This window comes from Anas acuta, chromosome 13 (assembly GCF_963932015.1).
Source record: "Anas acuta chromosome 13, bAnaAcu1.1, whole genome shotgun sequence".
In the NCBI taxonomy this organism is placed as follows: Eukaryota; Metazoa; Chordata; class Aves; order Anseriformes; family Anatidae; genus Anas; species Anas acuta.
In genome coordinates this window covers 992,423-1,019,906 of record NC_088991.1, presented here as the reverse complement: position 1 = coordinate 1,019,906, position 27,484 = coordinate 992,423, and the positions used below count along the sequence as shown (strand labels likewise).

The window sequence follows — 27,484 nt, the reverse complement described above, 5'->3', positions numbered from 1 at the left end:
AAAGCTATGAACATATTGAAATACTATGTTGTTACCAAAGCTGGTCTTTCGCTTGCCTGTCAGACTGAAGAAGCACACGAACTTGTACCATGAGGTAGGATTCCAGATTGCACCTGCCTTGCACAACTTTCTTCTCCCTTGCCAGGGGATTTTTCTGTGTGGGACACTGCTACACCAAGGAGTGGGATGAGAATGGGAATTTCATATCTCTTCGGGATCTCGCCCTGCTGGGGCAGGATCACAGCATCATTAGTTTCAAACAAGTTTCTGGATGAGAGAAAGCCTTGTAAAATTAACTGTGCTGCTGTCTCAGTTACATATGCTTCTCTAGTTGTCCTCCAAAAATCTGTAATACCTACGTTATTTTAAACAACCCATGAACCATCTATGAAGGAAATGCGAGGGAAAGCATAAGGATGGATCGATCCTTAGACTAACAACAGCATTTGTCAGCAGAGCTGATGCCAGCAGAATAACAATTTGGCTGTGCCCACAAGGGGGGAGCAGGATTGCCCTGTCTGATGCTAAGGCAGCCATGAGCTAGTGTAACATGAACATGCACCCCTGAAAAATCCTCTGGGTCTTTGGAGTAGTTGAAAAAAGACCAGCTCTCCCTTATACCCTTTCTCAGCATATAATTTCAGTGGCGATCTATGCATTAGTTAATATTCATAAGCCATCCCAAAAGAAGCTAACAGATACTGCCACCTCGTAACTGTAGCAATTTAAACAGAGATTGAATGAGGATTTTGTTGTTGCTGTTGCCAAACACAGAGTCAAGTTAAGAGAAATTGGATGGGTTTCTGTAATGGCTTGGAGATTAATAACCACAGGTAAAAACAAAGTTTAAGTAATTTTATAAAAATAGTTTAAATCTTGACGAGAGCCTATATTACCTCACAGTACTTGCCTTGTACTGTTACTGTTTCAAATAACGCCACAGACAGATAGCAGCTACACGTACATTTGAAGTTCAATAAACAGCCACTGGCAGTAAAATTGCAAGGAACTGCACGCACACAGCCTGCGTGCTACTTTTTCCACTCGAACCAACTTCAGAGCTTCAGCCACCGCAAAAAAGCTTTCAGTCCACATTCATTGCATAGCCCTATAGAAGAGCATCTCTGAAGCTTAACTGATGATGAGAGAAAGACTGCATTAAGCACTTCATTTTCAGGTGACAAAGCAAGCCAGCCCGTTGTGTAAATATTTGCTAGCTCCAGAAAAATGTGCAAGGATCACGGAAGAGAAAAGTGATGAGACTTAACAAAGCTGCCTGACCTGGACCAAGTTAGAGGTATTCCCAGCTTCACAACACAGGGTTTCACTGAGTAAAAGGAAGGTGACATCTATTTGAGACCACAGCTCAGACGTGTTTGGTAAACTGTGGAAGCACTGTCACATATGAGAAGCAGGCATTTATTTAAGGTAAAGGTCTAAAGACACCCACTTTGTCGCACCAGGGAGGCTGCTCAAATGCAACACAATTAGCTATCTAGAGGAGTCATGCTCCAGACGGGAGCAGAAATACCAGCAAGAGCCTCTTTTCTCCTATTAACAAGACAAGTCCACCGAGAACCAATCAACCTTGCCACTGCAGAGCCTGCGTGAAGATTGTTCTGCACTAATAGACTGGAAGAAAGTAAATAATGACTTTTTAGTATTCTGGAAGCTCTCTCTAAATCACAGAAGGCTCTAATAGCATTGTTACACATTTAAAAATAATATTCACGTTTCAGTAACACAAAATGCTGGGAATGATTCATAGCATAGGTTTCAAAGCCTTCCCATCCCCCCAGCATCAGAAAATAGCAAGAAGCTGTTATAGCGAATACTTTTTGCTTTACAAACATGATAGCTTTTGTTTAGTGCCTCACCACTTAGCCTTTAAACAATTACTGAGATAGCATTTTTAAACTGAGCACTAAATTCAGCTCAGTATTTTAAGAAAAGCAATGAATTTGGGAAGGATGCAAATCCTTCAGTGTGCTTGTATTCTTCCTCAGCAGAAGCCTAGCCCAACATTAGGCAAAAGTGACATGGCTGTTTGCATGTGGATGGAGGAAGGATACACCTTCTGCCATGTCTGCCTTATTTACATCTCTCAAGAGCTTCAGACAAGCATCTGTTTGCCACTACTCAATCTGCTGAACTTCTCTGGCATGCCAGCCACAGAAAAAGGGCACACACTTCCCTAGAAAGAGAGAAACATTTCACATTTAAGTTACATTATGTAAGTGTTGCATATATGACAATATAGAACCTGGGTTCATTTCTAACTACAAATTTGGTAGCATTTCATGAATTAAAACCGGGCCCAAGAATACAGTGGTACAGGAGATTACACTGAACACAGCATACAAGAAAAGACTAAGAAAGTCTGCTGTAGTACAAGAAAAAAGACAAAAGTACTTGAAAACTGGCTAAAATCAACTGCTACCAAACTCAGAGGATTCTTAAAGCAATGCCTGAGCATGTCCCAAGTGAAACACTGCCTATGTGCACTAAGGTATGAGACAGACTGGTTTCAACAGAAGACTCACAGTATTAATAATGGACATTATTTGTAAATACGTAATAGCAACTGCTGTATACCTACGCTGCTATCCGTGTATATTATAACTGTCTATCATTTAATAATGATACCATCTGTCTTTTCATACTGTGTGACTATTTCACACGTCCTTCCTCCAAGTGCAGTCACCTTTTTTTCCACTTAATACCAGAAGTCTTGGCTTAACTGATCTTCTAAAATAAGCAGACGAACGGTCATCTGTTACACTAGGTGAAACAATTCAGTTTATCAAGATGGCATATTCGAACTGTACCTGTGCACTGATGCAGTTGTTTAGAAGAGGAATGCTAGAGTTTCTTCTTTAAAAATCCTATCCAACCCAATTTACCCATGCTTACTTTTATTGTAAGCATGCCATTAAGATTCTTCCTCAAAGCTCTGATAGAATAATATTGACTAGAAAACAAAATGAAAATGAAATGAAAACACAGTGTAGAAAATACACCATTTCTCAGATTTTCTCCATTAAAGCACGATGTTCCAACAGACAGACACAGACCATGGTAATTTATAGCCACAGCCCATACACTCTTCCCTGTACCCTCTCCTCCTCCCACCAGATCCAGGCACTGCATTACTAATACTCCTTAAAAGTTGGCTTTCAGCCTGGATTCCACTGGCAATTAAACTACTACATTGTGCAGATTTATATACCAAACTAGACATAAATGAAAACAAATACAAGAAAACCAGTAAATCCCATTAGCAGGGTAACTCAAAATATGATTGTACAATGGCTATTAAATTTTTCCACACCTCTTCTGTAAGAGATAGCACCTAATATATCAATGCCTGCTTCATATATACAGGAAACAGACAAAGCTGCAAGGGATGGGTTTAATTACTCTATAGCTTCATTAACTTAGATACTATGCAGAGATAAATTACACAACGCAGAACATCATGTAGCTCAAAAAAAGGTTCTTCCTTCACAACATTATTAAAAGCTTTAAATTACTATTATTAAAAGATAACTGTCTCAGACTCAGCAGTAATTCGAAGGCCTGGGCCCTTTGTGTCACCCCGCTAAACGCACAGCACAGATAAAAAAATAGGGCCTGCAGGAAGGCTTGGCTGGGTCTTCTCACAGAGCTGTCCTCCTCCCCAAACCAAGGAAATCCCTACAGGAGGAAAACTTTGTTCCCCATTAAGAACATCTTCATTAAAAACCGCATGAGTCAGGAGCTAAAGCAGCATTTGCAGCTGTTTTTATCCAGGCAGCAGAGTACCATACTAACACACTGGAGTGCCCCTCTAATTAGTCCAGCCTTGTAACTCAGCTGCAAAGTTTTGTTTCCCAGGTTCCCTTGGAATCTAATTAGTGTTGATTAGCAGGGTGATGACAACCCTAATTGCCCACTAACAAGGAGGCTCCTTGGTGCTGGCCTCTCCCCCAGGGAGGTGCAGGTTGCACTCAGTTCTCCAAGCCCCGAGCAGAGGCGAGCTGCCCTGTACGAGCAAGCGAGCCTCTGAAGGGACAAAATGCTTCCATAAGCCTTCCAAGGCAAAAACCCATCAGGCTCCATATAATAACCATTTCCTAAATGGTGGTTGCACAGCATAACGATCTATGCTTCACAAAAATTAAATGTATACTCAAAGACTTCATTTGATTTTCTTTCTTTTCTAAGAGGAATATAAAAGACTAGATATGGGATTTGATGAGCCACGATGCTCGAACAGAGCAGCCTCAGAATTAAGAAATGATATCCTAACAGTCTCAGTAGTGATCATAGTACTAAATCACCATGCTCAGAATACCGCAGACAGCACAAGCAGCAGTTACCATCTGAGCAGTAGTATAAAATCATTTGTGTGTGGACCAGGAGGCAGCTGGTCTGTGGTGAGGAGAGAAGAAAAGCCCTTGACAGCAGCTTCACATCCTCCTGCATGTGGCTGCCTCGGGCATTCTCTCCTTACCATGCTCACAACGTGCAAGCTACGAGGCAGGAGGAGTGGGGCCAACCCCCAGCTCCTGCTTTTCACTTGGGTTTTGCTGTGGTGCCTGCAGCAATCCAAGTAAAGATTACATTGCTCCCGTGATGTTCGCTGAAATGCTGTGTGTGGGAGCATTGCTAATACAGTAAGCGCAGGGGGACAAGTCCCCTTTCTAAAATATGCTGGCTCCAAAACAGCTGGATCAGACCCTAAATCTCCCCAGTTGAAGGATCATAATAGGAAAAAGGGATTGTCCTGTGTTTTCAAGAAAGATGCGTATGCCCAGGATAAACAGAACTATCCAAATGATTCTGAGAATTACAGTATCATTTTGTTTATAGTAATCATTTTGAAATCTTTCTTAGTTTCAAGACATAGGATACAAAATTCAGTAATGATGCAGGCCCACACCATTTTTATGTTTTAAGTACTTGAGTAAATGTACATGAGATATAAAACCATATAGCAGATCTCTTTCACAAACAGCTTATCATCCAACAAGTTAGGACAGAGATTCAGTGAGAGCATGTGAATATGTAAGGGAGATTATGATGGCTCTGGGAAATTTTCCAGAGTGTAGGGACATAAAATGGTAAAGAGAAAGCTGTTAGAGAAGTATGGGATTATATGAGAAAAGAGGCAAATCTTAGAAGATGAAAACCTAATTGGAGAAAATAGGCAAAAGGTAAGTAGGGTAGATTAAATGAGCTAAGAGAGAAAGACAAATTTTGTCAGGACTTTGGAAGATGCTTTAACTGGTGAAATCTGATTTAGTGATGGTGCAGAACGCCTTACGAAGAAAAACTAATAATGTCTGGAGTTGTGGGAATGGAAGATTTCTTGTTGGATCTCTACAAAACAACTGTCAAGCAGGGTGAAAGATGGGGAAAGAATAAAGAAGCCGCAGAATTTACCTGTGTTAGAGAATGAAAACCATAAGGTTCGTGTAAAAATGGGCAGGAAGAAAAAGCAGGTAGTATGGGAAGCCTGGAAGGGGGAAAAAAATTGCAGCCATCAGTGGAAATCAAGAAAGAGGTAATTGAAAAATCCAGAGAAAACATAATGAACAATTTTGAAAACATAACTATGTTTTTACTACACATTTACTTTTGAACTGTTTCTTTTCTTCATGGTTTCTTTCTTTTATCTTGGTTTTAAAGTAGCCTGTCAGTTTGGTCTCCAAGTGTTAAAGAAAAAGCATCACTTGTACGAAAAAACTGAGTCTCTCATTTCTGGAGTCTCTCAGATTTTTTTTTATTGTTAGTATTATTTCAACAATTACCTTCCCGCATTAAAATATATCATCAATATCTAATTGATAATGTATTATGTCTCATCTGCCTTTATCTCTATTTGTTCCAGGCAGAAACAGAGAAAACAATACCATACCTATAAAGAATGTTTTATCTACATGCACCCTCCCTCTCCTCCTCCATTTCATTTGTTAGAGTGAAAATTTTCATGCTATACTCTGCAAATACACACTGTATTGTACAAAATTGATACGTTAGCCTTTTTCATATTTTCTTTAGGATAATGCAAGTCTAGTGTCTCTGCAAATATATTATGAAATGATTGATTCTGCAAGAGCATTTCTTTGTACTTTTGAATGTTTTAATGATACAAAAATTGAGTTTGGAAATTTTTATCCTTTTCTCTATCCTCTCTCTGTGCAGAACATGTAAATTTATTTTTTTTTATTAAAAAAAAAGGCAATCACATTGGAGCCATTAGTGTTCTCACTGAAATTGCAAAACATGACACTAAACATGCCAGCACCCCTTTGACAGACATACATGTATAAAAGCACCTACTCACTAGTGCAATGCAAAAAGTTAGTGATTATATATAGTGAAGTGATTGAGACAATGACTCTAATGGAGGAAAGAAACCTTGATTAATAACAAGTGCCACTAAGAGAACAGATTGTTTTATGAGGAACAATTCACAATAAAAGTAGCAATAGGATATGTCCTTCTCTACTGGCTGAGAAGTGGCAAGAATAAAAATGCAGACGCCTGAATATCAGTGACAATTTTTCTAGAATAAGTTTCTAAAATACAATTTCTCCTCTCCTTAATTTGCAGGCTGCAGACGTATCAGAACATGTATTACTTATGTGTTTCTGGAAAGCTCTTCTATATGCAGCTCTGTGCTGCTGCTTTCATGGTTTGTACTTAATGCATGTGAAACTAAAAAACATGCAAGGTGATTTACCAGAAATCACTACACCTGTATTTTAAGTTAGCATACTGTTTCCATAAATTAAATATCACACAATATCTGAATAACGGAGGTTGGTAGGGACCTCTGGGTCCCTCTGGTCCAACCCCTGCTCTAACAGGGCCACCCGAAGAAGGGTGCCCATGACCACAGCCAGACACCTTTTGAAGATCTCCAAGTAGGAGACCTCACAGCATCTCTGGGCCACCTGTGCCAGGGCTCCATCACTCATAGAATAAAGAATCACTTCCTGATGTCCAGGAGGAACCACCTGTTTCATTGTCTCCTGTGCTGTCACTGTGACCCACTGAAAAGAGCCTCACTCTGTTCTCTATTGCACCTTCCTTCAAGTGTTTGTGTGCAACAGAAGCATCCCAACTACTTTTCCAAAATGTAACGGAGCAGGTGGGCTGTACATGTGTGCACACAGCATAAGCTGCGACAACCACCAGTAAGTCTGGCGTCACCAACAGCAGACAATGAAAAAACATCTGAGCTGCTACTGTGTGCAGTTCTGGATATGGACCTAATCAACCCATTCCATTGTTTCCATTTATGTATTTTTTTATATCAATTTATACTTGTTAGAGTGGAATCATCATAGGCAGAATTACTTGGTGCGTATTTTTTTTCTAATAGTCTCTGGGGAATGAACAGATCTGCTTTCTTAAGAACTACAGTCCCAGCTTCTGTAGTAATAAAACAGACCAAACATATATTTTTTTCTGAAAAGATAAAGATTATTTGCTCTACAGCAAATTGTTTCAGATACATTATCAGCATACAGAAGCTTGAGAAACTTATTTTGTGGGGAAAAAACTCTGAATGCAAATAAATAATTAGCCCCACCCTACTGATTGATAGTGTTAAAAGAGCATCATTTGCAGACCAATACCTTGTCGGGACAACACTAGTTTATGTTAAAAGCACAGGAAACAGCTGAAGTTAATGATGGAATATTAAAGAATTTGGTAAACAGACCACAATTGGAACATTTCTGATGCATTAGGCTTTGCTCTGCAGAGCACTCAAACACTCTGGCTCTGAATCAGCAAAACACTTAAATGTCTTAACAGTATAATTACATGTATACCAATAAGTATAAAAGTCATTCCTCCATTGATTTTAGTGGTGTGACTCAAATCTAAGCACATGCTCACTCTAAGTATTTTCCTGCATAGTGACCTTTACTGTCCATCTAAGCAGGAGTGTACTTTTAAATCTGTTTGTAGCTACTCCTGACTTCAAACTGGAGCTGTACACATCCCACCGACATCTCTACATTTTATTTTGAAAACAAGGTAATAGAAGTCTTTCCACCGCTCTTTAAAACTGGGCTTCCTGCTGCTGTAATAAAACAGACCAGTAAGCTCAATAGAATGGAAATAGGAATTGGGCAAAATCCATATTGATGACACTGTATTATTAATAAATTACCTCCTGTGAACTTTCAATGAATTATTAAAGCAAATAAATCCTGCTTTCAAGTGCTATAGATACTAGATAATTTATAAATATGGGATCACTGAATTATAATTCAATATTTTCCCCGATCTCTGTATTTCCATTTCCAAATTGCTTTTAAAATGTCCATGTGGTATTATTGGCTATAGCTGTTTATATATGAATTGGATTTCTCCTGCTCTGTCATCAAGCCCAACACAAACCTGATGCACTGCAGGCACCACAAATGGCTAGTTACTTATCCTGAATCCGTACTCTGCAACGAAGTGGTTCTTTGCACCACTCTTTCCAAGAGGACAAATACATCCCCTTCTACACCAACACTTCAAGTTAGTCCTGTCCCCCACACCTGGGAGAGCAATTAGAGGGGAAGGGCAGGTGAAACGTGAATGTGTCTGTCAAGTACTCAAAGCACAACTTTCACTGGTAAGTAACCTTTATTTCATCTACAAGTTCACTCCTGCACTCTAACAGCTGACAGCTCCCAGCAGCTCTACTGCCTTCAGAGCTCTGGAAGAGGATCTCAGAGTACACAATGATTGCAGCACCGCCCTGCCTAAGCAAAGCTGGGGGTGGCACAACACTGAGCAAAGGCATGGCTAAGTGTCCAGCATGCTGATGTCCAGGAGCTGTTGCCTGAACTCTGGTAAAAGGCACTGAGAAAGGCTTGAAACTCTCCATTCCTGCTTGTACAGCCTGCCTGCACATACAAAAAAATCCACTGGACAGACACTGTGCGAAAACCACAAATTTTGTACGTCCCACTAATGGAAATTAAGAGCCTGGGTGACTACAGTGGATCTGGACCTGTGCAGTTGAAAGCCCTGCAGACACCAGGGTTGTAAGATAAAACATGCCCCCAAGGGGGTTCTGGAGATGTCAGGGAGAGCAATCACCTGACATCTCACATTTACCCAAGTCACTCGCCCTAGCCTTCTTGATACTGTAACGAGGGAGCCACTCTGCTAAAACAATATCAAAATTTCCAGTGTTAGTACCTTGAGATGTGTTTTATGTTGAAAACATAAAGTAAAACCTCCTTAAATGAAGGAATAGCAAACACAGGAGCTCTTCAGCTTCTAAGCCTACAGTGAGCTTAATGGAAAATACTGTGCATTGGAATGATCTATTTTTATTCCAGCAAACACAATTTCTCTTTTCTGCCTGCTGTGTTTCAGATACAAATCAAAATAAATCTGCAGTAATTAAATTAAGAGCTTACACATGCTGTTTTGGTTTGTTTTTGTAAAGTGTTTTTTTCCATACTTGATACCTCTTTATATTTTTCAGCTGAATTTAACATGTGTACCACAATTGACAGTACCACCAAGACAGAGGTATGTTAGCACTGTTCATATTTTCCCACCTACACACATCCTGACCTGTAGCAGCTATTCTTTTAAGTAGTGAGCTTCTGGAGTTCAAAAACAAAAGGAAAACCACACACAAAACCACCACAATATTGTAAGATTACTGCAGCTCTAGTTTTAAGATTTGGAAGAATGCCTAACAAGGATTAGGATGAGATCAGTCTACTTAAATAGTTCTGTCTAAATCTCTGGAGGCAGAACTTGAGAATATCATGCTAACACAAAACTAAATAAGTTACTATCCAAGAGAATCTCCAAATTTTTTTTTTTTTTTTGAGAACAGAGAAGAGTTGTAGTAGAGGTTGCAGCAACTGCAGAGAAATGATCAGAATATTAATTCTGATGTTATATTTCTTTTCCTTAGCTCTTAACAAAATCAAATGATCACTAAAAGACACTAAACTCTTATGTGTAGTCTCAAATGAAGTTGAACTTGGACTGCAATCTTTTAGCAAGTGCATGCTGTCAAGGAACAGAGCAAAAGCTGCACTCCCCTGCCTCACTGCCTGAACCCCAGATTGCAGTGAGGCTCGGGTGTGCACAAAGGCTCAGAGCAGCAGACCTTGAAACAACCATCTTGCGGGAAGCCTATGCATGGACTGCACCAGTGTTAAGAGGCATCTTTGAGCTTTCGTGCCTAAAATGTTTTGAGTTCCTCTAGTGGTGCATTATTTCTAGCTTTGCTGTGCACTGGCAGCCTAAGAGAAGGACAATTCGGTCCTGGTTCCCTTTTAAGCAAAGCAGTATTCAACAACCACAGCAATGTTCAAATAGTCTGGGGGACTACTGTTTGGTGCCACAGGCCCTGCTTGTGCTGGAAAACATTAACCAACCAGCCAGAAGATAAGAAGAACAGGATGTGAACACTTTTGTGGAAGTATAAGTATGATATGCTAAGCAGAAGGCATTATATATTTAATTGCTTATTGACTTTTGATGCCTACGAAATACATCACAGAATCACAAAATATACTCACATGATCCTTCTACTACCAATAGGAGCACACACTATTTATTATATGTACAGAAATGGTAGTGATCAGCTTTATCTATTCCAAAAGACACTATATCTGTAAAATTATGGCATACAGGCAAGAAAACAAAAATGTATTAATACCCCAAGCATCTCTGGTCCTTGGTCAGTATTGATATCTTATGAATTATTCATTTTATCTTTCCTATTACTGATTCACTGGTTTATAAAACATGTTAGAAGAAGTAAGAAACATCTCTACCACATACGTGCTTTTGCTAACCTAAACTCAGATAGATGATTAAGCTAAATTAATACATCAGTGATTTCTAAAATGAGACTTCAAAGATAGTAAAATAATTTGAATTGCATAAGGATACATTTTTCTTAAAGGACAGAACTCTGGATGATTGGAAGCAACTGTCTCCATGGTGAATTACAGAAAAATTGCACTGCTGGAATTCCATAGCAACTTCTTTTTTTTTTTTTTTTTAATGCACGTAATTAAAGGAGTAATGGCATTTCACTGCTTGATAGTTCCAGTTCTGAGAACTGTTTTAATTCTCTCTTTAGTGTTTTGTTATTATAAGTAATAACAACAACAAGGAGGATATGAGATCACGATTCAACAGACAGGGTAGACATGCATGTGATTTACAGTGCCAGGCAAGGTGAAACATGTCGCCTTGGCATTATGGATTGCCCTTGGTAACAAATGGAGTTTTTGTTGTACACAATAATAAAGGATAAAGCATACTATTGTCTACTTTGCTACCTCGAAAACATCCAACATACACATATCCTGGAATTACTATGACACACATTTCTAGCACATTTGTAGCCTGTGAAAGGTGGAATGAGGTTCCAGTAAGACAAGTTAATGAGACTCGCCAGGCATTTTCAGAAAATGGATAATTCAGCAACTCTGTCCTACATTAAGCCATCTTGGCTAGGAGCAGTAAATACAGATTAACAGTTTTATATTAATAGACAGAGGTCACTGTAAAATTTGAAAAAAAATAAATACATAATGCAGCAAGGAACACTGCACTTAACATATTTTAATCAGAACGGGGGAAAAAGAAACTAAGAAAAAAAGAAACAGCCTGTCAAACACAGCTAAGGCTTTGCCATTTGTAGTTTGAGCAGCTGTTTATTCCTCCATGTCCTTAATTCACAATTATTTGTCTAGGCTTTCTATAGTGTAAAAGAGATTGAACATTAAACACAATCATTGCAAGGAAGTTTCTATATATAGGCAAGGTGACTACTGTCATTAGAAAAATGATTTTATTCTCAGGAAGTTCAATGAACTTTTATTTCCTCCAAGTTAGTGGGTTTGTTTCCTTTTCTTAAGATTCTGTTAAAATTTACATCAAGTTAATAAAAAGCTAAAGATGGACCAGAGCCCTGATTGAAGAATCAAAACTTTGTCACAAAAAGAAGACTCCAGACCTGGGAAGCTCATGAACATTTTCGGTAACAAAACTCAGCTGTCCAAGAAGGTCCACAGAAAACAGCCTAGCACAGGGTTGGTTAGTTTCCCCTGCCATAATGCAGCTCTTATTCATTTTTATCTCAGTTTACAGGTTTCTAGGACTGATTGCTCAGGAGCTTACTGTAACACTTTATTAATGTTTGTAAATTGCTTTCACAACCTTAAATGAAAGTGAATATAACAGTATTGTTGCAAAGTATTTTTCATTGATTGCCTAGAGATTCCCAGCAGTCTCCTATTTCACTACAGCAACATTAATAGAGAGTCTCTGATATAAGAACCAGTAGAAACGAACGTTTAAGATCCTCAGAGTGAACCACCCACTATATGGAGGAGAACCCTCAAGCATTTCCAACAGCATTATATCTGAAATAGAAAGTGCAAAGCATGCTTTATCCTTTATATCTTGTAAATCCAAATGCATCTTGAAAATTTGAATACTTTAAAGATACATTATACAAATTATCCAGGAAACCGCATTTCATCTTGAAGGCCTGTAATACTATCAAGACTTGGCAATGGCTAGGAGCTGTGTGTTGACATATATTGTACCCTCTTAAGGACTTTGCTGCAGAACCATTCCCTGATTGTGCAAGCTACTACCAGGAATTAATAAAATAGCAACGTAAGACATGGCTTATAAGAGTGATGTCTAATCACATACCTACTATAGCTAATAGCAGAGATTCTGTCCATGGTATAATGTTTGTTACTGTTCAATAAGAACAATAAGCTGTCCCGTAAGTAAAATAAATGTTTTTCTCTATTTACAGTTGAAACTGCAAATGTAATAACCCATAAAGTACACAATGCCTAGCAACCGTACATACAACAACGTTTTTTGGGCCTAAACATAAAAGCTATAAACTGAAAATAAATGTTCCTATTGCTGCAAGATTGAGCTCCTGGTTTTGATATCAAATATTAGCATCTTACAAAAAAACAGGCACACAAGCAGGCAGGCAGTCTGATTTCCAGAGTGAAACCCTGCATTCACAAGTTTTCTCCTTTGTGGATCTTCCCATCTTTAAAACACTTCTCTAAGCTTGGCACATTAATTAGGTCTGTCTCTTTCATTGGCTGTCTTGCAGCAGCTTACTAAGTGGCCTTCCCCCAGGGCAAATATATATATATATATTTTTCTCCTCCACACAGCCATGTATTTTCACTAGAATTTCAGGAAAGTAATTTTCTTTCAAAACTTCCAAATAATAACAGTATTTGGACTTAAAAAAAAAATCAGTCAAAAAATTATCAGGTAAGGGATAGAAACACACAGCCATCTCACTCAAATATGTGTTACTGTAATCACATAAGCCTTTTTTTCACTAGAAACCACAACAAAACTTCAACCATTTTCAGTGCTGATAGGAGCACCAATTAAAAAGCATACACAGATAGCACATAACACATTTCAGGTGCCAGTTCAGCATACCATCTTTTTAAAACATCATCCACACTCATCATCATAAGGTTTTTAAGTTGTTAACATACCTCAGTAGCAGTAACATGCTTTAAAAACTACACCTACTAAAACCAACTTTACTTATGGCTGACAGCATGCTCTGATGATGCCAGTGAGATTTTTCCAAGCTAATGATATCCTTTATACAGATAGAAAAGAAACATTACAAATGTTTTTCCTGAAAGAGGCTGTAGGTAACACACATGCTCAACAACCCCAAACCAAATGCATGATATTGCATTTTGAAAAAGAGAGAAGCCAACAGGCTTTATAGACTACTGGTTTTCATATGAGGTGGTTGAGTAACCATCAAGCCTGAACTGTACCAGATAGGATGACTTTTAACCTGGCCCATGGCAGATATCTGAGAATGCAGAAAGGACTGAATGGCGAAAATGGGAGTGAGATCCTGATACTCTCTTTTGTTAAACATCAGCAGTGACTACAGAGGTGGCCACTGCAGACCATACTTTCCACACTCAAAAAAGGCTCATGTTTTTCAGACGATGTCTCCCTTACATCGTTACCCCATCATGGCTAATTAAATCATTGTACTACTCCTCTCTGTGTCATGTCACCTCTAGTTCTGCCTGTCTTGTTGTATATCACTGCAATCCTAATGACATAGCACAAGTCATGTCATCCAGGTACTTCAGAAAGATCCATTATCAACAACAAAGGACATCATAGTTCTAGGTGCTGAATGAGAAAGTCTTTTAATACAGCACCCAATATCTATGCATATCTGGAGAACATAAATCTGTACTGACCTCAAACTGAATTTTAAATAACTTCAGAAATGTTAATTACATTCATAAGTTTAGCATCAAGATGTCAAACAATCTTTAAAGGACTCCATAGTGCAGAGGGTTGCATTCAGCTATTCCAGAGCTCCTGTTCCTATCAGTCACCTGTATCCTGTGGCCACATCAACGGTAAACCTCTCAAACAAACCCCCCAGCCTTCAGCACGTGCAAGAACATAATGGTAGTTACAGACCCTTAGTATTAAGATGCTTAACATGAACCCATTTAGCTCTCAACAAATTTTTTTAATGTCATTGATCCTGCATTTTTTTTAAAGCTACTTTCTGTTCCTTTGACAGATGTGCTATGCTGCATTTCATTACTTTCTCTCCTTACCTCGTTCTTCTGTTGTTTTAGATAAGTGATGAGGCTTTCAGAGAAGATTAAGCACTGGCAGGCAAAGCAATGGCCCAAACACGGTTTTTAATTGGAACCTCAAATCCTGTGGAAAAAATAAGAAATTAAACCATTAATAATTTAACTTTACTAGCAGAGTGAGTCCTTCTTCATGTATCCTTCTTCATATTTGATTTCAACAGGTACAAAACATATTAGCCAGATCACATTAGAAATAAAATCAAGATCTCAGTGAGGTACACACAGCTGCTTAGAAGTGCTACCCCAAGTAGTTCTCATCTAGGCATGTAGTCTACTGAGTACTAGTAATATGTCAGAATTTACTTAAGCCTCAAGTCTGAAAAGAAAGCTTTCTTCTCTAACATCTAAAAATCTTCCCATTATTGTATAACATGTATATTTTCCTATGCTGCTACAATACACTCTTTGCCCCGTGAATGCTTGACAGAGTGCAACCATTATATAGCAATATGACTCAAATGCAACCACGACATAATGCTAAACAATTCAAGCTTCAAGACAAAAGGTAGTGAAAGAAATTTCATTTCTCTTCAGATTGGCAAAGGCTCTAAACATAAATACCTCCATAAAAGTAAACCATAAAAGCAATTTTTTTACAGAGTCAGAGGTTATGTGTTGCAGTATTGGGCAAGCGGCAACCAAATAGCCAACAAAATGAAACGACTTGGCGTATGAGCAGCTTATTTCTGAAAATGAGACAACGTTCTTGCATTAATAATTTTTCTTCAGGTATATGTTCAAAAAAAAATCACACATACTTCACAAAAAAACTTTAAACTTTTTTTTTTTTTTCCTTTTTCCTGAGACATTCGTTTAGTATTTTAAAAGACTAAGGCCAGATTCTTATAGACCAGAATTCTAGGCCTGATTCTTATAGAGAGTAACTGGCATTGATCCAATGATTTTGGTGGACCAGCAGTAATTTGTACAAGTAGCTAATCTGACCAACAGAGTTGAAACTGTCTACATTTTCAAAGGCACATTAAGGGAGGAGGTGGCATTTCATTTTCTTACTTGGCTGTTATGGACAGCAAGCATAAGTAAACTTAATTTGGGATTAAAATTGAATTTATGGACCATGAACCTCAGCCACACCAGGCCACTGGAATTCAAAAGACATTTTGTAATAGGCAACTGGTTATCATTAGCTGTGTTCAATTACATTATTACCATTATTCAGTGCAGTAAATATATCTAAAGACTATGTAGAAAGTGGCATTTGTATCTGCTGTAAGACCATGTACTCACAAGAGCACCTTTCAAAATGATAGTTTGGATGAGTAGTGCTTTTATTAAGGGCTGCAGGTTCTCAGGGTGGGGGGTGTGTGTTGAACTCTAAACTGATGCTTATAACTAGAACAGGTGGCAATTTAACAATTTTATTATTTTTATAATTAAAATTTCTTTTCTAGACAACGAACTTGCTCAAACATATCTCTGAATACTCATCAGTAGAGTTTCTTCAAGCACAGAGGGAATGTTTGGTCAAGATGAGGGTAAGACAAACAGAAAACCACAGTTCAAGTCTCTAGCCTGACAAGTTTTGGAGAAACCCTAAAATCTTTCCCAAAATAATGTTCTTCTTTCTGAATTCTACTCAGGATCCAAATCCACATAAGTCCAAAGCTTTGGTCCACAGTCTGACTACGTAGTCTACAGTTTCCTTTCTAAAGAGTGTCTACCCAAAGACAACACCACATGTACATGATAATCTGCTTGCAATGCTCCTTGGGATTGAAAGCCTTGCACGGCACAGATTAGGTTTTGTCCTAACAGAACCTGCAAGGACAAGGCTACATCTCCCTGCATCATACTCATCTGCCCATTATGTCCTCCCAGAAAGCAGAAGCAGGAGATCACAGCACAAATGCACCACAAAGGCTGTGCAAGAGCCAGTGCAGACCAAGCGCAGTTGACAGAGCATGGTTAATAACCTTGGCACTCAAGCAAATCTGAACACAGTGGTTCAGATGAGTCTGCATCATATTCTCCAGTATTTCTGGTTGCTCCTGAATTATCAATCCCTTTTCCACCACCCAGGTTTGTCAACCTTTCCTCACCCAGCTACATAACAAAGAACAGTTGGATGTTATCGCATGATTAGGTGCGAAGTCAGATGAAACTGACTCAGTGAAAGTTGCCATGGGTGATGGGAATGAATTTTAATCTAAAGACATGGAACCAAAGCAGAGGCAGCCTACACAATCAGCTTCACACCAGAAGTCCTGCTATTCATATAATGACAGACTTGCATATTTCTAATGTTCCAAAGCTGGGAAGCAACTGATGTTCAACACCAGCAATTTAGCCCTAGAAATTTTTAGAGGTTTATAAAACCACTTTTTCTCTAGAAATTCAGAAATGAGTTTGAGGGGAAAACAGGACATTCCTTCCTGAAAACAATTTTAAGTCTAAATATCACTCCTTCACTTCCTTCTCTATCAATAAATAATTTTCAACACAACTACTGGGCTTTTCTACATACATTTCAAAAGTATCTTAAACTGAAAGCTCTCCAAGCAGCTTAGCTCCTTTTAGCAAAAAAGAACATTTAAGTCAGTCATTCAATAAATAGCCGTTCAAAGGCATTATTAATGTTTCACAGGAGGCAATTTTAGAGCCTGGTGTTCTAAATGAAGCCCTGGTACTAAGTCTCTGCCTAATTTAAAGAATGTATTTATTTGTCTATGGAGCTATAAAAATAACAGATACAAAAATAACAACCACAATAGCCATCATTATAGTTTTGTAGCCAAGCCTGCCAGAAACAAGAAAGCACATATCTTATCTCGAGCAGTAAAAACAGGACAGCATGGCAGTTTGTCGCCCTCTGGAAATGTGAGAGCCTCCAGGGCATTCAGATTGTGTGCTGCACGTGAGGCACAAGAATGCTTTGGCTGGGATAATTGAACAAAAAAATAATCAAAATTGTTGAGTAGTTTGACTATAAACATACTAATTGATGCTTCAGGCATAGGAAATTCAATAAAGTGGTGAAGCATACACTAACATACAGTAAAAGAAATCTCACAGCAGTCTTCAAATTAATTCACATTCACAGAAATATCATAAAGATATCTTTAAGAGAGGGGAATTATCTCCATCTGACTAACAAACTTTATTTATTTAGAGAATAACTACATTGCTTGATTTACTGCCAGCATGCCCTTTACTGTTCCACCAGTTCCACCAGTACATGTTCACTTGCTCTTATTTTACATCAACCAGATTTTTCAGTATTTGGAAGAGGGACATGCTTCAACAAATCATGATGGACTACAGTATTAAATTTCTTCTAAGTTTGCTTTACCATGATGAATATGTTCTTGGAATGTAACAAGAGAAGAAATGTCAGCATCCCCTCCACAGCATGTTTGCGTAAGAATATACTTGAAAGAAGTATGTGAGAGCCTGACATGTCCTTGGGGTATGATTAAAAGCTTGTAAAAGAAAATATTTCAAAAAAGACAGCTCTGACTTTAGCCACCACTGGGGACAAGGGATCTTTCACCTAAGACATGTCAGTCATTCATAGGTACAGCTGAAATCATACAGAGAACATATTTTAAAATCTGGTGATTTAGATAGAAACCCCAAGCCAGAGACACCCTGTGGGTGACAAAAATGACACAAACTTTAACTGTGGTTTCATTTTTCATAGTAATAGTGAGCCAAACTTGCTTACTTCAAATTGATAAAACTAAATGATAAAGAAAACTACTATTTTAGAGGAAAAAAGTCCAGGATAAGAGAGAGAAAACTCCATGTAGAACATGATTCTTTAGCAGAGAAGACATTTCCCTAGGTTGTGCTCTAATGCCACATTTGGGCCACACTATCTCAGTTCTGTAGGAAAGGACTGAATTTGTTCAAAGCTGTTGAGATGTTTAACGTGTACTATATGTTTTAAGTAAAGCTGACTTTTAATTGCGTCCTTTTCATTAACGATATTATTTCCTATGCTTCAGAGATTGTTCCACTTTTGTGAATCCCCTTATTTCCTTTCTGACAGCAAGACAATTAACCGAGCATAGGGACAAATCCAGCTGTAACTCACAGTAGTTCTTATATGCAATACAGAAACAATTTACACAAGCTCTCATCTCATCCAAAGTTATCATCAACAGTTTCTTTAAATAATAATAATAATAATAGATTGACCAAAATGTGAAATCCTAATATCTGAAACATGAAACATCTCTCTGTGTTGATCAAGTCCAGTTCCAGAGTCTATATCTTTCTTCTCCGTAGATGATTCAGTATCCTAGAAGTTCAGGACTGAAGTTAACATTTTCCAATTCTACACACTGATCTTGTTTCTCCCCTATGTGTGATAGATGGTGTCTAACAAAGAGCATATGCTACAGCCTCAGTAGGAGCATGGGGTGCTGGCAGGGGCTCAGACCCTGAACCCCTAATCACTGCCAACCAACTATGCTGAGGGTTGTCAGCTTGCAAGAATTTAGTGTTTTTGAGTGTCTTTTATTGTCTCTATCTTTCCATGAAATTCACTCCAAAATAGTGTCAGAAGTAACCAGGGGAAAAACAGATGGGTATAAAGCATAAACGTCCTTAGTAAAAGGGACCAGAACTACATTGCGTAAGAGATGTTTTCCAACTCGAATGAGTAAACTACAAGATCAACCCGAAAACTGCATTGAACTGTGTACAGAGATACTGGGAATGGATGATTCCTGCTGCTCCCCAACACTAATAATGTAAGAAGGTTTAAATTTGTATCAAAGGTCTCAGACGCTTTAACTTAACATTGAACAGTCATCTCCTTGTATAATTAATTCTACAACAGGAAACTCGGTATTTATTCTCGGAGCGATGCTTTCTGTTCCTATAAATCAACTCCTAGCTTCCATTTAGCGCCTGCTAGCTGGAGTTTTGTTTTGGTGTTCTGTGTGTTTTGTTTTTCTCTTTTTGGATGTTGAATTGTGTAAATAGATACAAAAGAAAACAGGAGATTTGTTTTTTGCGTCCTTTTGTATGTTTATCTTTTGAAATTAGCTATAATAGTGCCTTTGTATTAATAACAAACCCATTAGTGACAGACAACAGCAATTAGGAGATAGTCTCTTTGTCTTTATCAAGCAATGTCAGCTGAGAATATGCAGAGTGGTTCAAATTGCATTCTCTAGTGTGGAGGGTGTCATAATTTTGACAAGGCAAAACATGCAGGGTTTCCTGACAGAAATGAAAGCTCCAAATACTGTCTTTCTCCAGCTGAGGAAAGATGTTTACAGACAACAAATTTAACACTAATAAAGCAGTTAAACCTCTGAAGGCATTTTTATAACCTACAAATTCCTGATTTGCTACACTCAGACATCCTCTCTCTTTAAGAATCTTCTTTAATTTGTACTGAAATCTTCTGTGCCCTATTCTAGCCCATAATAGGTCCATCTGTGGACTCTCTTAAGGCCTACAAGGTCACTGTGTTTGAGGATCTTTCTTCTCTGTGCTACACTATTAAGATTTTCTATTGGTTTTCCAGCCTAGATGAAAAATCAGCCTCTTGGAACAGACCACATTCTGGATGCTTATTCCTGAAAAAGAACATCATTTTTGGTTCTTGAACACCAAAACCATTTCTATTAACATGTGAAGGGCTGACTGAAAGCAGGTTTTCTGCACTGAGAGACGTAAAAAGGGCTTCTCTTTTCTCTTTCCCATTCAAAGTGCTTATGTCCTTCTTTCTTAGAAATATTTTCAATCTTACTACTATCAGTAAAACACCTGCTTTCAATAATAACCATTTAATTCAAATTTTGCCTAGGCTGCTTCTGGAAAGTAATTTTCCAACAAATAAATTGATTTTATTAGTTACTTATCCTACTCTGTTATTTGCTGTTATGACAATCTAAACACACAGTTATGCTGGTTCCCTACCCAAAAGGTCTCAGCATTAGCATGTAATTACTTAGTTAAGCTTCTGATTCATTTGTTGTTAGTTTTATTCCTTTGAACAGTTCCTCATTAAGTTATTGCAGGGAGCTGTGTTTGCAGAGCAAAACAGAAAAATACAAGTTCTTTATTGCATTCTTTCAATACCCCCTTTTTATCTTTAAACTAGCCAATTAGCATATTAATTAGATGTAGTACTCATGATTCTGCAATTAACTGTGGGCATCACATTCTACTGATTTTGAGTAATGCCAGCTGTACTTACATCCTAACATCTTCACTTGACTTTGCTCAGATGACACACTACAATACTAAGTGTTTTTATTTTGAAATACATCTCATTAATGATAAGTATCCAAATGGATTGTTTTTGGACTTTGTCAAAATTTTCCAGTCCTAACAAATAAACATCAGGCTCATTATTTAGCTGAGAAATTAAACCCAACTGACCTCAAAGCTAACTGACCTTTTCTATTTTTACTTGCTTCTACTTTTTATTTCTGTTATATCTTTTATTTTGTCTTTTCAGGCCCAACTGCTTCTCTACACAACTTCCATAATTCCAACAGAACTAAAACCTTCACAGACCAGCAACACCTTTGAATGAGAATAACTATTTGTGAACCAAATCCAAAATATTTTCTACTCTGATGCAGACTGATGCTGAGAGATATTTGGGCATTACCAAAATCTCACTAAGAGAAACCATCACCACTGCCAAGGCTGGTTTATCTTTTCTACTTCAGTTATTAACATTATACCCAGCACAGCTAGAATTACTCCAAGAAATGCAACAAAACTGAAGTTTTTACCTTTCTAAGCCACGACTTAATAGCTGAAAATGGAGAAAGCATGTCAGCAGCTATTCTGCACCTCCTGCAACTATGCACACTTGAGTTAATGGATATCGGCATGTAAATGTGGGTGCAAGAGAACCAAAGAACACATACTCTCTCCTGGCATTACCCTGCCAATGAATTCTGTCCTCTATGTTGTTTGAGAGCAGCTCCAGGCCTGCCTGAGTGGTAAATGAACAAACCAAGTAAATACACCCCATCAATCCCCCCCTAAAACAAACAAACAAACAACAAAAAAAAAACAGCCAGTGCAGACACACAACATTTCTGGTCTGTTAATCATGCCTTGTCCTGCAGTGATTTTTGGAAATTAGTCTTCCATAAATGGCTGTGAAGTTGCTGTATCATGACAATCTTGCTGATCAGGAGAAAGGACAGCTGCTGTATGGCACCAAGTAGGGCGACTGCAGTCCTGGTTAGCCCCTTCAGGAGCTGTACAAAACAGAAGGGGGGAAGAGCAACTGCATCCCTCATCCCAAACTGTGACTTCCAAATGAGGCTCAGCTGGGAATGGATGCTCCAGCTGGGACTATTTTTGAATATAAAAAAAAGCTCAGTAATAAATTCATAACGGAAAAAAATCTCATTTACAGCAAAATACAAATATTCTGTGTTTGCGGGGTGAGTACACCACGGTTTGGTCCACAACAGTCAAAATACTTCTGACAACCAATAAACATCTGATGACAATTTCAGTGTAAGTGTTTACATTTGCTGAGTAAAATTCATCTACAAGAGCTGCAAGGTCACACTTGCTGTAGCTAAACATTTTACAATACAAAGAATTCATTTAAATGCAACATTCTGGTAATGCCATCATAAAACTATGGTAGCTGAGATCTAGCTTTTCACATGAACTAAAAGGGAAACAAACATTTATGGCCCAAGTCTGATAGCCTGAATACAAAACGCCTATCTAAATAGTTAGAAACCAACTCCAGCCAGAATATTACAGGATTGAGGACTATATTGGTGACTGCCCTGTAGAGACAGAGCTGCTGGACTGCAATTATTTCTGAGAGTTTCCCAAATATAAAAAACCCTGTTCATGTATGATGTGATAAACGCCAGCCTCGTCTGCAGCACTCCCTTCCTTCCCCTGTCCTCTGGACTTTGGCAAAAATCCAAAGCAATTAAAAAAATGAAAAGATAAATTACAGGCTGCCCACTTAATCAGATTTCTATTTTTGCAAAAGCCTATTGATATTAACAGGTGTTTATGAAGTGACATATATACTAAGAGAGTATTTCAAGCTGGCTGCAGCCTTGCAGGGACGTACATAATGTACATTATATTTTTGAGAAACCTGGCAGACCTGGGCATTTCATATTCAGTTTCATACAGACATTGATGTATTGGGTGATTTACAGTGTGTCTGCTTTGCATTTGTTTGAAATATCTCTGACAAGTAGATATTTTTTGAATAAGTGATCTAAAGATTTTTTTTTTGATGATATAATTATGAGCTTGAGGCTGAATTTTCAGAAGTGAATTTGGTGGTAGATTTTCAATTCAAAGAAGTTACTTAAATTAACAAAAATGCCCTAAAAGAACAGCTGTCTACCTGACTGATCCAAGAAAATGAACACTGAAAATAAACAGCTGCCCTGTAGAAGACTACGTGATAAAACTAATCACCCTTCACATAATATATTTATTTTCCCCTGTGCTTATTACAGACTCAGTGAACCTTCAAAGCTATAAATATTTAAATGTAACAGACATCTCAGGCGTGTGAGTTCAAGTGACAGTGGTCTGACTACAGCAAATGCAAATCTCTTAAAAGAAATCACTAGGTCTGGTAATTATATAACACACCACCATTTTTTTATACATATTATTTTATTTGTTATACCCCTAAAACCTATTTCAAAGACCTTTCTGGTTAAATCTGAATATTGTCCAAACAAGAAAAGGCTCAAAGGCTACAGCTCTCCGTATCTTCACAACAACATAGTAGACGTTGTAGAGATCAGAAGGATGTACTGAAAGTCACTAGGATAAATATCCCCAGGTGCTGTACTTCATCCTACACCCACCAAAGTCAAGTCACTAAGGTAGCCAAGAAATGACGACATCCACTAGCTGAGAAGTCTGAGCTACATTTTTTCCACTTTCAAAATGCCAGATGAAAGCATTGACAAAAGCAAGGATGCCTAGTAATAATTTTGGAGTGCAAGCAAGGGGATTATTTTTAGATACAGGTATTTTCATAGCTGTGAGGACTCCACAGTCGCGACCCAAATAAGACAGTTCACAGAGTCCCAACTGGCAGAAACCGCTGTGCCACAAATGAAATAAACTGTTTGAAAACGAATCAATTTTCCTCTTACTGTGTCCATGTAGGGAAGGAAAGTGGGACATCCTTTCCTTCAGACCTTTTTTCCACTCCAGCAATTTGCAGAGGCTTCTACCGTTAGAATACTCCCCATGGCACCTGCTCTTCCCCGCCCATTCCCTGCGCAACAGGCCCGACTGGCATAATCCAAAAAGTGCCAGCGAGTTCGGTTACGGCAAAGGGCACGAGAGATAGCATCTAAGCAAAGCTAATCCAACTATCCATCACTTGCCTTGCTTTACAGGCATGAAACATAGCTTGGTCTGATTTATGAGGGAATCTGTAATGTCCAGAATGCTTCCTTTGGAAAGTGTGGTTTGGGATGCTGCTTCTGGCACTGAAGCAAGCAAAAAGCTGTGATGGCTACAGAGGCAGTCCCTGAACTAAGGTACCATGGATGTACCCTTACAGTTTCTCCCATCCCCACACCATCTAACTACATGCAGGACTTTCTCCTTAAAGCATCTGGCTTCCAGGCCTCCCAAGCCTGCCAACCCTGCTGTACAATGAGCAGAACGAGTATTTCTTTGTTCTCAAGGAGGGAGGAAGCTCTTCTTCTTCCAGGGTCTCAAACTAAGCAGCAGAGATGAGGGAACCAGGCTGACACCCAGACATACCCTCGTAGGTTTAACACGCAGATGCCCCTCAGAGACAACTAAGCAGCTGTGTGGTTTGTCACACTTGCATTTTCCTTGTATCCCTGTACAGGCTTTATCAGAACCTCTCACAAACAGTTGCGGGATTCTTTTTGAGACTTGTATGCTTCCACCAGCCCTTCAAAAGCACGCCTGAGAGAAGCTCCAGTCCTCACCCAAGTCAACAGGAGGCTTTCCACTGATTTTAATGAGAGCTGAAGATTACGGTGTCAGCCCTCAATGAGGCCGTTTCTTCCTTTTCTGATTCCAAAATTGCCTTGCACAGACTGTCTGGAAAGATGTAAAGAAGACTATCAACAATATTCTGAACTAGCTTAACCTAAAAAAAAAAAAAAAAAGTATTTATTCTAAAAGGTCTCAGTGCACTCAGATGGATGACATGCTATGAATATTCAGTACAGCCCCCCTATTCTTTGCAATGCTACTTTTACTAAAAGCTATTTTGATGTGACATATAGAAAATATAAGACTTCTTACACAAAATAGGATTCACTGGAAATGCTTTCTAATGACATTTTTATACTATGTAAGCTATCCTGCCTGCATTCTTTGGCTCATCCTACATTTGCTGCTACAATACACTCTGCTGTGCTGCAAGTTAAAGAAGGACAAATGTAGCCATCCTCAAGCCTGCATATAGAAATATACTGTTGCAATCAGGAGATGACCCAAGCGCTTCTCAATACGGAAATATTTAACTTGCATACCCTCACTGTGCTATCAAAATCATTACACATTCTTTAAAATTAATAACAAAAATAAATCTTAAAAGACCATTAATAAACAGGCACGAGAAAAAGGAATTTTTAATAGCTCCTGTTAATTGTGTTTATCTCAGTGTGAAACCATGTCAAAAAGCCTGCAGCAAATGGATTTTGTTAAAAGTACCACTTGCGCAGCAGGCACTAAACATTAGAAAGCAAGCTTGTCATTAGTGGGCTACAACTGAAAAGGCTACTAAGGCTCATGTAAGTTATTAATACATCTTAAAAATGTAAGACAGAGATTAAACTCCTTTTACATCATACAAGATTTTAATTCTACTTTTTCTTCATATAATTTAGCTCATAATGCCCTGGCTTACATCACCCGTAGAGACCCCTGGTCTGTCTTCCCTGCGTGAAATCTCCACTGCTCTGCCCCCAGCCTGCTTCTGGGGCTACCGGATTTTACTTGTGTGTTTATGCAAATTGAATTGGTAATTTTGCTTGTTTTCTCAGATCATTTATATGGTCAATAGAGTAGAAGAGATGAGAATTTTTTACTTAAATCCACTTTGTGACTCCTGGGATTTCTGCAGATCTGGTTTCACGCTGCACTGAGCCAGTTTAATGCTGAACTGACACTGCAAGTGGCAACTCTGCTCATCTCCAATTTCCCAATTCAATTCATGTCCAACCAAGAGCTGGAGTCAGTCAGTTTATCACATGAAATGTCGTACTCTTTCAGGGTTATTTTTCCATTGGATCAGCCACACTACCGGTACAGAAAAAACAGGAAAGCATCAGGAGCACCAAGGCACAGTGGAGGAAGCAGGCTTCTATTTTAGGCAGTAACATGGCAGTAAATCAGTTTCCTTTAACATGGAGCATGAATCACCAGATCTGCCTGTTTATAGAAAAGGGCTGAAATCTAAAAGAGACCAGTGTCAACTAATAAGTGCATGTACAGAATCCCAGTGGAGAAAATGAGCTACCTGTTTTATAGTCTATTTAAAGCCTTGCTTGAATTTGTAATTCATTCATTCACAGCTCTCCACCATGAACAGGCAATACACAGACACAATGCAACATTTTTTTCCTGTAGGTCTTTGAAATCTGACAGAGAATAAGAAAGGAGAAATATGAGAGATCCCTTAGCAACAGAGCTATGATCAGAAATTGTGTTACTTTAAAACATGAGCAGGCTCTCACCTCAGCAGGCTATAGACTCTCAACCACCAGCTGCATGGGTCAGTGCACACATTCATCTACTAAGCTGAGAAAAGAACTTCTGGGTGTTAGAAGATGATTTTGTTTGCTTTATTTTACTTACAGAAGATTATTCTTATTCTACAGACAAATTTTAATCACAAAAGTGTTCTGAAAAGACAATGGAAGGCCCAAAACACAATTTCATCCAATTTTTACAGTTGAAAATATATTTATACTCTCCAGTAATATCAAGGGTTGCAAAATAAAAGCTGCATGAAAAATATTTTATTCTGAAGTATCCACACCATTGGTGCTGTTTCACAAACTGCAGCACCTTACAAACTGGAACGGTGCTCGGGCTGTTTGAGCATTGATAGCTGCCTCCCTAACGTGTTTGTCACTCAAGATTTAGTGAAGCACAGTAGACACCTAAACATAAGCCAAAATTATGAACTTAAGTAAGTTTTTTTTCTAAACAAGCCTTAGGAAAAGCAACCTCTGGGAATGGCAGAGTCTCCCTGCCACCCAGCCCCGCAGAGGATGCTCAGAGAAGGACAACACGTGTGCACCATGGCACACTGGGTCAGAGCCCTCCTGTGGTATTCTTGCTGCTGCCCTCTAAATGAAGCTTCAGGTCTTTCATTTTACTTATAAAATCTTAATGCCCAGGTTCCTGCCTCTATGAGCGATCGTATTTGCCATGAAATATGGTATTACAGAGAGTATTCAAGCCTGAAAGCCCTTTCGTTTTAAGAGACTAGGATTACAAGATATTATCCATCATACAACAGGAGGAGACCACAAGGTGCTCCTCTGTTTCAGTGAAAAAATGCTGGTTTCTGGCAATAAGAAAACATTGTTTTCTTCAGAAAAATAGGGAGTGAGGGTCAGCAAAGAGGATGGACAGGAAGTAGAAGAGCCAGTTGAAAGAGTAGGACAGAACTGCAGAAAAGTATGTAATTTGATATTTTAGTCCAAAATAGAACACTTCTTACCCATCTCCAGCCAGCAGATCACTTTGCTTTGATTGCTTGGGTTGAATTTCTTATTTTTAATAACTGATATAATAATGTAATAAATGACAAAGTCCCAAATAGGGTTACAATCAAAGTTTAC

The 27,484-nt window shown here is 38.5% G+C and overlaps 1 protein-coding gene across 1 annotated transcript in view; it reads right to left on the bottom strand.

Moving 5' to 3' along the window:
• The window catches only part of TENM1 (teneurin transmembrane protein 1), a 918,746-nt gene that overhangs the window by 519,535 nt on the left and 371,727 nt on the right, over positions 1 to 27,484 (bottom strand). Inside the window, exon 4 of the mRNA XM_068696724.1 lies at positions 14,649 to 14,754. The gene's annotated coding sequence lies outside the window, so the exon portion shown is untranslated. The remainder of the gene's footprint in view (positions 1 to 14,648; positions 14,755 to 27,484) is intronic.